At 43.0% G+C, this 14,825-nt stretch overlaps 1 long non-coding RNA gene across 1 annotated transcript in view; it reads left to right on the top strand.

Moving 5' to 3' along the window:
• Positions 1-14,825, top strand: part of LOC124607125 — a 502,395-nt gene that overhangs the window by 95,716 nt on the left and 391,854 nt on the right. The window lies entirely within an intron of this gene.

Genomic DNA, 14,825 nt, shown 5'->3' with positions numbered 1-14,825 from the left:
GCGGGGAGATGCCAACCAATAGCGTCCCTTATCTTTTGCTTTGGTATAAAATCTGTAGACGTTGCTGGCAAAGATACAACGCGAATGGACATTCATATTTTTCTTGCTCGATTCTGATTTGGTAATAGTTCTTCCCATTTTTAAGGTAAATGAGCATTCAGACTCCGTATGTAGTAATTCCTTGGAAACGTCTTGATTGCTAAATACTTCACTTATGACGCACGCCGAATAATCATTATCAGATAGCTGTTGCCAAAATTTACACAAAACACAACTTTTTTTTCTTTATTGAATTTCGATTCCCTACCAGAGGGGGCGGGGGGGGGGGGGGGGGGGGAAGGGCTGGCAGCGGCATAATACGCCGCTCTGTAACCGACAGAAAAGTTAAAAAACATAATTAGGACATGTAACAATAAAAACAGGTGATAAAATGGTGACTGCTTAAAAACGAATATGGTGAAAAATTGCGAAGAAAATATTAAAAGAAAAGAAAAAAAAACAGAAAAAAACGAAGGATGGGCAATGCTGATGAAAACACATAGTAATTATGCAGGCACAATTAAAAAACACAGCGATAGTCTGACTTCTGTTTGCAGCACTTAAAATGGGGACACACAATACAGAACACTCATGGTACACTGCACTATAGAGTACAAATGAAGATGGGGAGGGGGGCGAAGACCCGATCCAGACACTAGAGGGGGGAAATAGGGGGGAGGAGAGGAAAATCTAAAAAAGGGGAGCCGATCGAAGGAGAGGACACACAAAAAGGGGGATGAGCAGATGCAAGAAGGAGTGGGGAAGGCAGTGGAGGGGAAACCAAAAGGACTTGGAGGAGAGAGTCAAAGAGAGGGTAGGTAGGCAAATAAACAGGATGAGGGAGGAGAGGGAGCCTGGGAAAAGGACAGAGGGAGGGAGGGGGAGGTGAGAATCAGGATGGGTAATGGAGGGAGAGAAGGCATCATCCAGGAGGGGAAGTTGACAGAAGCCACCTTGGGATAGGAGATGAAGTGGGTAGAGGTGGTGGGTAGGGGGGGGGGGGGACAACGGTGAAGGCAGGCGCAGCAGTGGGCAGGGGTTGGAGAGGAGAGGAGCAACCAATGAATGGGGCGGATCAAGTCGGCGGGAGGTGTAGAGGATGTGGATATGTTCGAGGAAAAGGATGGGGGGAAAGGAATCAGATCATAGAGGAGCCGCGTGTGGGATGGGAGGTGTATACGGAAGATGAGGTGGAGTGCATGGCGCTCGAGGATCTGGAGAGACTTACAGAATTTGGGGGGGGGGGGGGGAGTGGGCGGATATCCAGGTGGGACTGGCTGGCGTAACAGTGCATGGGACAGATTAAAGATTTGTAGGTGTGGAGGACGGTAGAGGGGTTCAACCCCCATGTCTGGCCAGAGAGGAGCTTAAGGAGACAGAGGTGTGTGTGTGGGCTTTGGACTGGATAGGGCGGAGATGAAGGATCCAGGTGAGGTTACGGTCATTGGCCAGTCCAAGGTAGGTGAAGGTGGGGGAGAAGCGGACAGGACGGGCGCAGATGGTTAGGGAAAAATCAAGGTGCCGGAAGGAGCAAGTGGTATGACATACGATGATTGTCTGTGTCTTGGAAGGATTGATTTTGAGGAGACAAAAGATCACATTTCAAAGCCTTATATATAAATATCACAAGACCGGTGTAACATAAGGAACGTAAGTACTCATTGAGTTTAAGTACTTAAAATATGCTTAGGAAAGCTCATACAAGTGAGCAATAGAAGAAAATTGTACACACTCATAAGCAATTGCCTCTAAGCGTATTTTCAAAGGACGTTACTTTCAGATGTCGCATGCCACACTGCAGGCAGCATACTCGACAGCTGTATTACTTCAACATGGCACCATATGGCGTTGATATATAAAAAATAAAACTGATGTAACGTTGTAACTGATATTTACGATGTTTGTTCATTGTAAACTCTATGTCCTGGTATGCTGCGATCTCTGAGATCAACAGCATCTGACTCCACGTTGAAGTAATAGGGTTCTCGAATCTTCTGCCTCCAGTGTGGCATGCGATGTCTTAAAGTAATGTCTGTTGAAAATACGATTAGAGGCAATTTCCACGTGAGCGTGTACGTTTTTCTTGTATTGTTCAGCTGTATGAGATTTCTTAAGCATATTGTAAGTACTTAAAATCAATGCATACTTTACTAACTGATGCTATAACGGTTTTGAAATATTTTTATGTAAGGTTTTCGAATGTTGTCTTTTGTGTTAAATTTGGTCACAGTTATCTGATGAGGATTACTCGAAACGCGTCATCACTTTTCGAGCAGCCGTCAGACTTCACGACCACATATCCGAACACTAACACCGTCCATCAGCTGTAACAAGAAAGGGATACGTTTCCATTGATCCACGGATTGAATCTCGATGCTTTTGTGCGCACTGCCTTCGTGATTGACGATGTCGTTCGGTTGTTGTGGAAACACGCCGGGGCCGTTTGCTGTAGAGGCCCATGTTCAACGATGTTCGCTGGACGACGTGCACAGAACCACCAGTGCCTACACCGACACTCTACTCTGTTGCCAGACGTGCCGCAGACTGTCGTCTGAAGGAGGGTCACGCCTCCCACATCCACGTTGTGTGATGAGGCAGGTGCGTTCAAAACTTTGTCACCTGCTCGTGGTTTTACAGTCCTTCAACCACCTTCCCTGGAAGCTCACGACAGTAGCAGGTGGACAGCGGACCAGCTTCATCGTTTCCGAGATACGGTTTCCTAGGCACCGAGTCACAACAATCTCCCTCGTGTAAGTTTCCGCGGCCAGTGTCAGTTGACGTAAAAATGTTATGTTTATGGTACAGCGTCATATTTCTGGTGAAGCCAACGTTTCGGCCACTGTTGCAGGACCTTCTTATGGAGCATTTTTTTATAGTATGACGCGGTACCGTACCCACGAAACTTTCACGTCACTCTCCCGTTAGTCCGAGTAGCTTGTGCCAGGTGATTTCCTCATTTTCGGTCCATATCGTTTATAAAATGATTTCCCATTCGTGTCTGTTCATGTTATACACTTTCCTTACCCAGTCACGTGCTTTCTATGCAATTACGTGATACCTGGTAGGCCGTGGTGATCAGTTTTTGAATCATCAGATGTGTAGTGACAGCAGAAGTATGACGGTTACGACTCTTTCCGCGTATAGTCTACGAACAATGCAAAACTGCAATTTCGTCGGTATTACAAGTTGTGCAAAGCATATCGTAAATTTTTTACTACCACGTGTAGTAACCGTTTTTTTAAACATTACCTATCACTGCTTCAGATCGATACACTGATACTAGAACAAAGAAAATGGTCTCTCGTAAGCGTAAATACAGCTTTTGATTGAACGAAAATCGTGTTATGTCATGCTAACCCACAAACTGCTTTATTTCCAGGTTTTCATTTTTAATATCCATAGATTTTTTATCTAAAGACACGGTGATCAGCATACATTTTCTCTTCATAAACTATCTTCTACCCACCGAGTTATAAGATTGTTGAATACACAAGGGGTGTCAGGAAGAAAGGTGAATATTCGGTGATAGAGAAGTTCATGGGAAGCCTAAAAATTCCATAGATGTATCACTTATTCTAAACGTTTTCCGAGTGAGAACACCTTTTTGGAACATACCTCAGCTGATAACTAGAGTCAGTACCTTTGAAAGCTCGTAACTTCGAAAACTTGTCAAGCAGCGTATTTCCACAATGATTGTGCCACTTCACATTCCAACATACATAAGAGACAATACGTCAACGTCGCTCTGCTCGTATCGGTAGATTATCTGTAGCAGAACTATTATCCAGCACGAACTTATCAAGACGTAAGACAGTTAGACTTTGTCTGGAGGATTTGACGAAGACAGGAGCAAAGGAGAATAGAGTGAATACAAGAACTGAAGTGAGAAGTCACATCCTGAACACTGCTCCTCTAGTAAAGGACTTTAGAGATTCTTTTCAGCAAGTAAATTAAGATGATTCTCTTGAGTTACAAACGTACATTGAAAACTGAATTCGATGTTGGACACTTTCAAAGTTTATTGTGAAATGCTTCAAACTATTTGTGACGTGCCTTAGGTTTGTGGCCAGACAATACATGAATATTGATAAGCAATTTAAAATCATTTCAAATTATAATAATGATAATAGACTCACAGGAGTATATACGAAGAACAATTTAAATTGGAATAAACGATTTTATGGAAGTTTCCTCTTCAAGTGGTTACTTCTTTTAGCTAGGGGTAAGCTGCGTTATAGAATAGTCGAAGTCCTAAAGTTTATCGAACATGCTGGCACGAGGAGACTTTGTTATCCCAATTGTGGAGAAGGGTAGTTCAAACCTTTTTTCGGGAATCCAGCTTAAGGTTCTCGGTGGATTCACTACATCGATTAAGGTGAAACGCACGATCCAAACAGACAAAATCGATATCTTCCTCTATCTTGTCATCCCAGATTTTGTGCTCCATCTCTAATGACGTCGTTGTCGCCGTTAAACCGTAATTACCTTCTCTTACTCAGATCTGACCTCTATTCCGAATAGTTGCAGCCCGTATGAAGTACTCTGGGTGAAGGAGGAATGTGCGTAAGCTTTGGCCTCCTGCTTCTCCTCCAAAATTGCATTAGCTGTTGCGCGTAGTTACTGTGACATCGAAATGTCAGCACTAATTGGCGTGTCAGTGGCAGCGACAAAAACAAACACGGATATGACGTCTTATTTACCTGTCTTCCTAGAGTCGGGCACACAGTTTTAATCTGCCAGGAAGTTTCATAACAGCGCACACTCCGCTGCAGAGCGAAAATCTCATTCTGGAAACATCCCCCAGGCTGTGGCTAAGCCATGTCTCCGCTATATCCTTTCTTTCAGGAGTGCTAGTTCTGCTGGTTCGCAGGAGAGCTTCTGTAGAGTTTGGAAGGTAGGAGACGAGATACTGGCAGAAGTGAAGCTGTGAGGACCGGGCGTGAGTCGTGCTTCGGTAGAGCAGATGGTAGAGCACTTTCCCGCGAAAGGCAAAGGTCCCGAGTTCGAGTCTCGGTCGGGCACACAGTTTTAATCTGCCAGGAAGTTTCAACTACTTGCTTGTCTTAGAGGTAAGACAATACTGTAAATTCACGGTCCAGAAAACCGCAGTTCAAATTCCCATCTCTTCATTCAGATTGAACTTCTGCGCGATTTTCCTCAATCCAGTAAAACGAATTTCGCGCTGATTCCTCTGAACACGGTCGATTTCCTACTGCAGTACTGGTGTTTCCTCGGGTCCTAATGTCGTCGTCGTCGGATAGGCGTTAAAGCTTATAATTTATTCCTTTTATTTCTGTAGAAACATCGAATTATCCGAATTAAAGATCAAAAATTAACCCACATGTTTCACAACGAATATTAATGTGAAGTAGGATATCGGAATAAGGGAGATGGGAAGCCCAGCATTTATTTCTCTGTTGACGCTGAATATACTAGACACGGAGCGTAACCTGTCTGGACAGCAATAGGCAGATCTTGCTCAGTAAAAGGAAACTTTACAGATATTCGTCTGGAGTGACCACAGTCAAGGTGTCCCCGCAACGGTTTGAGCCCTTCTCATCTAGAAGCCGAGTCCAGTTCCATGAATACAACGCCACTTCACTTAATCACCATGATTTCATCCAGCAGTATTTGTTGATGTTCTGTGATTTATACAAATCGCGTTATGCGAATATTCCACATCAACTTTTCTCAAGATTTCATTGTCGTAGACCATTTATTTCCACATATTCCTAAGCCATAATTTATTGGTTTGTCGTAATGGTATTGTAGTTTTCAGTATTAGCTTTCCTGGATGATGGCTTGATATCGTTAACACTACTGTATCGTTATAGTTGAACATTGTACTGTAATATTCATAAACAATGAAGGAAGTTAGAACATTGTACAAGGAGCATTCAATAAGTAATGCAACACATTTTTTTTCTGAAAGTAAGCTGATATTGTTCAGAATTCCAATACAGCATGTTATTCCCCACTCTTTACGCTACAAAACCCTATTTTTTAACATAAGCTGTCTTGAATGCGACGGCGTTCCACCCCCTTACTGGTACCGCCTGTATGCCAGCATGTCCGGCTGCATCAATAACATCCCCATTATCCACGTACTGCTTCCCGCCGAGAGCTTTTTTTTTTTTTTTTTTTTTTTTGGAAGTCGGAAGATGGGAGTTGCGGACTTGGGTGTAAGAGGAGGGATTGTCCAATGAAATTCTGTGAGCTCCTCTCGGGTGTGCAGTCTTGTGTGAGGCATTGCGTCGCCATGAAGAAGAAGAAGAAGTTCGTTTACGTTTTGTGGCGCCGTACACACTGAAGTATCATCATCAATTTCCTGAGGATAGCACGGCTGTGCGTGTGGAAGGCCATTACAGACGCCATTTTGAAGGCTACGTACAGTGCTGCCACCCATCGGAACTTCATGAAACTTTAGGGACTGAAGTTTGAATATTCCACGACGTCTCACAACAAATTCCGTATTTTCCAAACGAAACAGGCTGAGAAAAATGTGTTGCATTGTATATTGAATTCCCCTCCTGATAGTTAGTGACACAGATTATGGGCAGGGAAAACCTCCGTGAACTTTCACTTTTACGTCAGACGTGAGACAATGACTTTGGGAAGCCTTGTAGGAGGTATGGACAACAGATATAAGCACTACGCGAACATTGAAAGCATGAGGAGATTGGATTTTTGTTAGAAGATGAGGGAAAGAAGCTAGTTTGGATTTTTGTTAGAAGATGAGGGAAAGAAGCTAGTGGAAGAAGGGATGGTAAATGTACAAAGGTATCTGTACTGGTTTGATCAGTTCCTTGTCCAGAACGGCAATACAGAAGAAAAATGTGTTGCCATTCAAAGTCGAAAACAACTGTAATGTAAAGTATTCACACGCAACTGAATGTTGCCTGCCCTACGGAAATATAATGACTATAAATCTGAGGCGAACTGTATTCTCTCAGTTATGAAAATTGTACATAGTGAGTACCTGTAATGACGTTCTGTCTGGCATTTGAATGTTTATTGGTTAATAAAAACAATTTTTGAATAGTTTTCAGTTTTATTTTGTAAGAAACTATGGTTAGTTTTGCCCATTCCTACCCCTTCCACAAAATTAATATGATTGCGCACATCCCCTTTTCAACTCTTATCCTGGATAAGTTCTTGGTGGTATGTACAGGGACGAAGATACAAGCATCAGATAGGCTGTAATGGAGGAGTGTATAGAATAGTCCTAAAATTATTTCTGTGAGCTGGAAACAATGTAATACAAAAGATATTAAAAACCAAATTATGTAATTGTCTTTATAGATGTATGTCAGACTTAACACACTGACTGATGGAAAGGCTCACGTGCTTTATTAAACGACGGCTACACGTGAGACAGTGAGTAATGAATATGTGAGTTGGTTTGTGCGTGTGTGTGTGTGTGTGTGTGTGTGTGTGTGTGTGTGTGTGTGTGTGTGTGTGTTTAAAAGGGGGAGGTGCGGTAAGGCGGGGGAGGGGGTTGTAGATTACAGTGTGTGTTCATTTGGCACGAAATGTTGCACGTGATATAACAAATATTGACACTTGTTCAGACCCAAATACAACTGATCATATTTGTATGTTTTCTTTCATGAGGTCCTTATTGTTGGTATTACGATACCACGAAAAGTCGGATGTGAAGTATTACCATGATACACCCGTTAGCAAGATGATGGTATAAAACGACCATATGCTGAGGCAACACTGAAATATCAGCCACACGGCAGCAGCCACCGCAGACGCCGTTGAGGGAGGTCCAAGGACACCGACAACAATGTGAGGTGCCAAATGTTAAATCCGTATGATAGCGGCAGGTCTGTTGCTGATGCCAAACGCCGGAGGTGCTCTTGCCAGATTCTACACCCAGCTCGGCGCAGCACTCGTGTGTTAGGTACAATCAACTTTCGAATCTCCAGTCTTGTGACTGAAAGTCGGAGGGATTTCCGCTGTTCACTTGTGCAAGAAAATTAAACACCTACAACCGTCCGTATGACGCCATTTATTGTATGGCTACCAGTTTCGGCGCTTCGGTGCACCATATTCAGGCCTTTGCTGAAGCTGAAGGTGTTAACACCATCCGTATACATGATACATCAGTAGCCATCATCCATAGACTACCCGTAACCGCGATACTGTCTTTCCAACCATCAACTATCTACTTAGATGGTAGCTGATGACTGGAGAGACAGCATAGCGGTTACAGCTAGTCTGCGGACACAAGTTATAGATGTTGGCGTTATGTACACGGATAGTGTTAACCCCTTCAGCATCAGCTAAGGCCTGAAGACGGTGCACCGAAGTGCTGAAATTGGTAGCCATACAATTAATGACATTGTCAAGGACGGCTGAAGATAGTTCATTTTTTTAAAAAAATGGTTCAAATGACTCTGAGCACTATGGGACTTAACATCTATGGCCATCAGTCCCCTAGAACTTAGAACTACTTAAACCTAACTAACCTAAGGACATCACGCAACACCCAGCCATCACGAGGCAGAGAAAATCCCTGACCCCGCCGGGAATCGAAGCCGGGAACCCGGGCGTGGGAAGCTAGAACGCTACCGCACGACCACGAGATGCGGGCCCATTTTCTTACAATCAGCGTTCGTGTTCCGTGAGTGAGCGTGCATGTGGTCAAGTACATCTCAGATACGCGTGGCTCCGCAAAAGGAAAAAAGAGAGCGAGATTACAGAAAATAAATACCGCCTGTGTGAACAACACTGTAAATTTATGGTTGAGTGCTACGTGAGCACGCGAGAGGGCAACAGATATTCGACCATCACTTCACACCGTGACACTGAGACAGGTGTGTTATCTGTGCACGATACATAGACAATGACTGGCGGGGTGATTAATGTTCACCGTTGTGTAACATGCAAGTCGAAACAGGTGTCACGCTAGTGAATGTACAGTTTCAGTAATAGAAAGCTCTTTATATCTCAGTGGTTCACTGGACACTAGTAAAGTATTGAACCGTTACAGGTACCGAATGTGATACACCCTGGTCATGTTTCGTTGGTAGCGCTTACGGCCAGTTGAAATGACTAATACAATTGCCTCATACTGAAATATTTACGTTTCTAGACGATTACACCCAGGAAAATGTGACGCTTCACACATCCACGGAACATTGTGGTCCTAAGAGCACATCTGGTTGATGTGAGTCCTAGTATCTACGCCACACTAGAGCGAGAGTAAGCTGCAGTTCCTCTTGCCGTCAGTATTCGTAACAGGTTAAATGGCACGTATAAGAAAGAAGAATTACTACTCCTCCTTTACACCGAACGGAAGAGAACACAGCGAACGAGCTATTGCGGACAATTCGCCCGAATTCAATACCATTCACTTGTACCCCGTGAACAATCGTATACATTGTACGTCTACATCTATACTCCGCAAGCCACCACATGGTATGTGGAGGAGGGTATTTTCATGTCACTACCGCATCCCCCTTTTCGTGTTCCGCGCATGGTTCAAGGGAAAAACGATTGATGGTAAGCCACCGCGTGGGCTCGAATCTCTCTCAATTTTATCTCCATAGCCTTCTCGCGAGTTATACGTAGGGGGAAGCAACATATAGGTTGACCCTTCTAGGAACGAACACTCGTCGAATCTTAACAGTAGACCATGCCGTGATGCAGGTTGCCTCTCATGCAGTGTGCCACTGGAGTTGGCTGAGCATCTCCTTGACGCTTTCACGCGTTCTAAATAAACCCGTAACGAAATGTGCTGCTCTTATTTGAGTTTTCTCTATGTCCTCTGTCAACCATATATCGTACGGATTCCAGACTGACGAGCAGTATTCAAGCATCGGTTTAACGAGTGTTTTGTAAGTTATTTCTTTTGTTGACAGTCAACTTTTCCTGAGTCTTCTCCCAAAGAATCTCATCTGGCATGTGTATATTTTATGGAGGTAACTGATTCCAGGCATTGTTCTGCGATACTGTAACCGTACAGCGAAGCGTCTTTCATCGGTGTATTCGCAGTACTTTATATTCTTTTATGTTGAGGGTCAATTGCCACTCTCTGCACCAATCGTCGACCTGCAGGTCTTCCCGTATTTCGCAACGATCTTCTAGTGTTACGATTTCTCTGTATTCAACAGAATCATTGGCGAAATGCCTCAAGGAACGTTATCTACCAGGTCAGTTACGTACATTATGAAAAGTAATGGTCCTGTAACACTCCCATGACAATGACGTGCTGCGTTCTGTTTGCTAAAAGCTCTTCAGTCGAATCACACAGTTGGTCTGATATTACGTACGCTCATACTTGTTCCATTAGGCGGCAGCGCTGAACTGTATCTAACGCCTTCGGGAAGGTGACACCTCATTGGGCGCCTTTATCTACTGCTTCTTGGGTCTCGTGGTCGAACAGAACGAGATAGGTTTCACATGGTCGTTGTTTTCGGAAACCATGTTGATTACCAAAGAGGACATTTTCCTCACCAGAAATTGGAGGCAACGGAAGCGGATACGAGAGAAGGAGCATAGCTTGCTAACCTTAGGAACGCTGTGTTACTATCTCTTTGCGCTAGTAATTTCCATGCAGATTTTATTCGATACGACACTAGTTATGGCCACGATAAAAATCTGTGGTATTCAGATAGGATTAGTTTGCGTGGCGACCACGTTGATTTTGTCGAACCAAGGACACTGGTGTAGGAAAAGAGGAATGTAGACCTAGTGTCTGAATTTGTACGTCTAAAAATGGTTCAAATGGTTCTGAGCACTATGGGACTTAACATCTGAGGTCATCAGTCCCCTAGAACTTGGAACTACTTAAACCTAACTGACCTAAGGACAGCACACACAGCCATGCCAGAGGCAGGATTCGAACCTGCGACCGTAGCGATCGCGAGGTTCCAGACTGAAGCGCGTGGAACTGCTAATTTGTAAGTGTGAAGCGTTTGGAGGTAGTGATCTTGAGACTGAGATGCAACTCCAACCTTTATTAGTATTAGTTCAAAACTTTGTACATAACTCGGTTGAGGCTCTTCACTGGTTTTGTCAATAGAACTCAGGAGGAAACGTCCAAGCAGAACATTAACTATCGACGATCGACATAAATCAACATAAGCTGAAGAATGGGTAGCATATGCTGTGTGGTTGTTATTGTTTCGCATTCCAGTGACTGCTATTCTCAGGTAGCTCCCGATTTCTGAAGTGATATGTGTGAAGTATTGCAGGGACATTATTACTGCACGTATGGTAGATAATATCAATTAGGTATGAGTAATGAATTGTGAAATACGTATACAACATGTCACATAAGCAACCGTATATCCTCGTAGCTTGTTAGATGGGAGATACCGTGATTGCAGGAAAATATTTTTTATTGCTTAGGTTGGTGCATCAAAAAATCTAAAACCGTAGTGGCACAGTGGTACATAAGCTATGAAATTACAGCCACGAAGAACTTAAACAATGGAAATAACCAGGTCTTTTGAAGATTTTCAATTTTAATCAACATAGTATATACGTATCTTTACCTACCCGCATAGCGAAACGCGCACTGCCGTAGCTCGCGAGACAAGAACTTAACCCAAACACGGATCTAATAACGGCGACAGATTAACGACCGTGTGCTGTTGCGTTGACCAGCCTGACTGTGGATTTTAGGCGGTTTCGCATAGAACAAAGTTTACACAATGATGGTGCACACGACTTTCTTCCCTTAGGTAACTGACGACTCTGGCGACAGGTAGGACATCTGGTCACAAAGTTAAATTAATATAAATTAACCAAATTCTGATTTTAGAGGAGCGCATCCTAGACTGGAAGAACGCTAACAAAAAGTAGGTGTATGTACGTACATATTCGTGTTTATTCGCTTTCTAAGAAAGTCATTGTGCTGTTATATTTTAATAAATATAAAGATCGTGCTTATTCATTCAGTTTCCGTCCGATGGAAGCATCTGATCAGTTTGTCGTCTTTATAGTGCCCGTAGTTTGGGACATACGCTAAACACCTGACGAATGCTTTTCTTACACCTAGCGCCAAAGCGGAGAATACTCGCACTTCCATTGGTATTACACTGAAACACCGATAACCAGCAGAACAAGAGCGAGCACCTGTGAATGTGAACCCAACGTGACTGAATGATGTCCATTCAAGCTCGGCTATCGTTTACACAAGCGAGGGTCCTCGTTCGCTTGTGTTCGTTTCTGTGTCTTCCAGGATTTTGTGTTTACAGTTCCCTTTACGACTAGATCATTAGAAACGGAAAGAAGGCCAATGCGATGTAGTGTCATTGTTGTAAAATGAACATTAAGTCTTCTTGTACCACATTATTGTCAAAAACCTCCATCTGAATATTTCTAAAAAATATTTTTTTTCACTTTTTTGCAGGTACGATACTCAAAGTCAAGACCACTGTCTTCTGCGAAAGGCACGGTTTCTTATTTATTTATTTATTTTTTTGAGTCGTCAGACTTGATTGGTTTGATGCGGCGCGCCACGAATTCCTCTCCAGTGCCCACATTTTTATCTCAGAGTAGCAATTACAGCCTACGTCCTCAGTTATTCGCTGGATGTATTCCAATCTCTGTTTTCCTTTACAGTTTTTACTCTCTACAGCTCTCTCTAGTATCATGGAAGTTATTCCCCGAGGGCTAACAGATGTCCTATCATCTGATCTCTTCTTTCTGCCAGTGTTTTCCACATATCCCTTTCTTCGTTGTATCTCCGGAGACGCTCTTCATTCCTTACCTTATCAGTGTACTTAATTTTCAATTTTCTCTGTAGCAGAATATAGCAAATGCTTAAATTCTCTTCTGCTCCAGGTTTCCCACTGTCTATATTTCACTACAATGTCGTAATCCGTACCTACATTCCAAGGAATTTCTTCCTGAAATAAAGGCTTGTGTTTGATACTAGAATTTCTCTTCGGCAGGTATCTCCTTTTTGTCAGTTCTAGCTTGTTTCTTATGTCTTCCTTGCTCCGTCCGTCATGGGTTATTTTGCTGTCTGGGTAGCAGAATTCCTTAACTTCCTCTACTTCGTAATCCCGAATACTGATACAAAGTTTCTCACTGTTCTCGTTTGTGATACATCTTCCTTCTTTTTATCCTCGTTCCTATTCTTTACCCAGTAGACTGTTCATTCAGTTCAACAGATCCTGTAAGTCTTTTTCACTTTCATTCAGGGTAGGAATGTCATCAGTTACCCTTATCATCGACAATTTTTCACCTTGACTTTTAACACCACTCTTGAACCTTTAGTGCTAGGATTTAGACTCAACGCCTCAAGGACCAGTTTAGAGCTTCGACCCGTTATTGTTCCTACCCGTATGTTCGAAGCTCCACAGGAACTGATGGACTATCTGTCCTAATGGAAAGGATATGACATTAGCAGCAGCCTAAATGGAGTACTAATTGCCAGACGAGATGTTCCTACTCATTAGGGAAATACACATTGCAATGAACACTTTTCACAAACTAAATGAGTGCACTGCACTAAGATCCATACCATTATTGGCCAGCGTACTGCAGTTACCAAATTTGAGCACTGTTTTTGTATTTAGAAGGAATATACCGCAATTTTCCACGTGGTCATGGCGCCTGAGGTTCTCTGCGATTTCCCTAAATCAGTTCAATAATTCAAGTCTTGGACGTATTTCGATTTATTTAACTAGATTAAAATGCAATCAATGCTGATAATGTTGCTATTTATGAAGATATGAAGGTCACCGGTTACCTTCAATGTTTAAAGTAGCTTCACTTCGAATCACTCGAGACTCTTTCTTGAATGGATCAAAATTTTCATATATTTTGTGGACGCTTGATGATGTACCGCATGTTGGATTCTGTATCGAGTTCTTCGGCCGAAGTTTCTTTAACAATTGTTCTGACGTTTTGCCAGTACGGGTAAATTGGATTGTCAAAGGTTCAATCTAATTGTTAGTGGCGGACTGGTCCAGTCCGCTACAAGGAATCGAGAGTCCACTCGTGATGGGAAAACTACAATATAATCGTTAAATGAACTTCAATCCAGAAACCTGAGGCAGAAGCCAACTCGGATGGATCTTTTAGTAAAGAAGTGACTTATGCTGATGAGCGGAAACATTGTGACCAACTGCTTAATTGTGTGTTGGCTCCATTGTAAGTGGATCTAAGTAGACTCTAACAGCTCGCGTTTCTCGCCAGCCTTCTGTTTTTGCACCAACTACGTCGTCTGAATTCCTCTGAGGGCTAATTTCCACTACTTGCCTTTCGTTATAAATTTCCTTCCCCCAGACAACAATTAATCGGTACGAAACAGTAGCTGACTTACGCTTCTCTCTTCGACTTTCTTCACGTACAAACAGGAAAATACCCACAAAGGTACCCACTGGAGGCTGAGAAAATTTTTCGTAATGGATACTTCCGAACGTAGAGAGGAGTGGAAGAATCACGTTGACTCCAACATGCAGCTGATAATTCTATGCGAATGTCGCCGTGTCAGCTTAACGATTAACCACACACGTGGAGGAATGAACATAGTTCCGCAGTAAACTGAAACGTGAGGATATTACAAACGCTGACTATTTACGGGAAACCTCAAAACCTTTCGAAAGACATGGGCTACAGATACACATGCACATGCAACGCACACACACTATGTAAATAAGAGGTAAGCAAATGAGAAAAGAGTCATAAAGGGAACCCATAGTTACGAAGATGATTGTGACATGAAAAATGTGTCGATGATTTATAAGTGTACCGACAGTGCGACCTCTATAGCTATATGAACGGAAACGCAGGTTTCGGCGGAGAAACGGTTATAT

The sequence above is a fragment of the Schistocerca americana genome, chromosome 3 (genome assembly GCF_021461395.2).
Source record: "Schistocerca americana isolate TAMUIC-IGC-003095 chromosome 3, iqSchAmer2.1, whole genome shotgun sequence".
Lineage (NCBI taxonomy): Eukaryota > Metazoa > Arthropoda > Insecta > Orthoptera > Acrididae > Schistocerca > Schistocerca americana.
The sequence above is the reverse complement of the archived record's forward strand: the minus strand, read 5'-3'. Positions and strand labels throughout refer to the sequence as shown.